The sequence below is a fragment of the Aphidius gifuensis genome, linkage group LG6 (genome assembly GCF_014905175.1).
Source record: "Aphidius gifuensis isolate YNYX2018 linkage group LG6, ASM1490517v1, whole genome shotgun sequence".
Taxonomy (NCBI): Eukaryota; Metazoa; Arthropoda; class Insecta; order Hymenoptera; family Braconidae; genus Aphidius; species Aphidius gifuensis.
The window spans coordinates 12,842,650-12,844,395 of record NC_057793.1 but is presented as its reverse complement, the minus strand read 5'-3'; positions in this window follow the sequence as shown (position 1 = coordinate 12,844,395).

The window sequence follows — 1,746 nt, the reverse complement described above, 5'->3', positions numbered from 1 at the left end:
CAACACTGACTGCAGCACCACTTGATTATGCGTCGATCATATAGCGATACGGTTTTTTGAGGCAAGTTCGTCCTCCTGCACCCGTATTCAGAGGATGTTCTCATTAGGGCTTTTTTTTCCGATGGCGGCGCTTGTAAACTTTTTATATAGATTTTACACATGGTAGAAATACTACAGGTATGGCTACGGAAGCCGAGTGGGGACATTCACGCTTGCTTGCCTTACTTGCCTGCTCGTCGCGCTAGCAAGCAGAGAAAGCAAGCAGGAACTAATAGAACTAATATTCTCGCGTATAATAAAGGCGTATATCATATATTTTTCATCATACATACGCCCTTATACTATTATAAATTGAGTTTATCGGCCGGGAAGGGACATTCACGGCTTCCTGCTTACTTGCTTGCTTTGCTTGCTTGCTCGCATATGGCAGTGCGCAGCCTGGTTTGGCCGTTGTGAATCGACCAATCAAAACGTCGCCTTCTCGCCACAAAAATGGAAGACTTTATGCGCGCGCGATACAAATTTGTTAAGAAAATTTTCAAGTTTTTTTTAAATTTTTCAAAAGTTATCATATTTATTCAACTAGATTTAGTATATTTTATAATGATTCACATACATCAAAGATACAAATTCATTATTTATATTAAATAAATAAATCCAAGTATAATAAATACAACACAACCTCCATTGTTTGTAGCATAAAAAAAACAACAATAATGAAAATATTATAATTTATTTGTTAAACTGTCTTGGTTTTTTTATTTTTCTGATTTTTTATAAACATGCTCCATTTATTAGTATTTACAACAATATAAAAAATAGTTGTCAAAACAGTATGTTAGAGAGAGAGGCTCTTATAATAGAGATTGCGTGTTAGAAAGAAAAGCAAAACAGCTCGATGGCGCGTTGTTGATTGGTTGAAAAAATAAGGCTGCGCAGAACGCGACGAAAAAAGCATGGACTACTGCCATACCTGTAGTACTTCTACCATGGATTTTACATAGAAAAGCTTCACAAGCGCCACCATCGGAAAAAAAACGCCCTAATGAGAACATCCTCTGAATACGGGTGCTGGGGTGCGTTCCGTAGGGGGACCGCGGTCCTTTTTGGCCATAATCAGAGTGAATCCTTAAACTTAAAAATCTCCCTAGGAATCCCTAAAAAATAACCAGTCTCATGTATACTTTTTTTTACACCTTTCTATGTATGTATTGTTAATGTTGTGGATGTGGTGCTTACTGAATTTTGTACTGAATAAAATTATTAAAACAATAAATTTGTTAATAACAGTTAACAAAATGAAAAGAAAAATTCCACTTCAAACACATTATCTATTGACTGATGTAGGTAGTAATTGTTGTTTTTGTTGAAAATGAACAGCAACATCAGCCAGTTTAAGATCTTGAAAGATAACAAAAATATAAGTGCTGTCCTAACCTTACATTTGAGTTATGATAGGTTTTGAAGCATTAACTTTGAAAAGAAATACAATTTACAGGCTAAATAATTGAGATAACAACAATATACACCTACTATTTTAATTGACAATTTTTTTTGATAAATTTTTTTCTTTATAATACGTTAATCATATTTTTCGGTGTTTACGTTTGCTTATGTTTGTTTACGTTTTCTAATACATAGCAGTGCTGACACTACAACGAAATTAAATTCACCATGATAAACCACGCCTATTTTTGGTAGACCGCGGTCCTCTACGGAACGCACCCCTGTATTTCCATTCTAGTC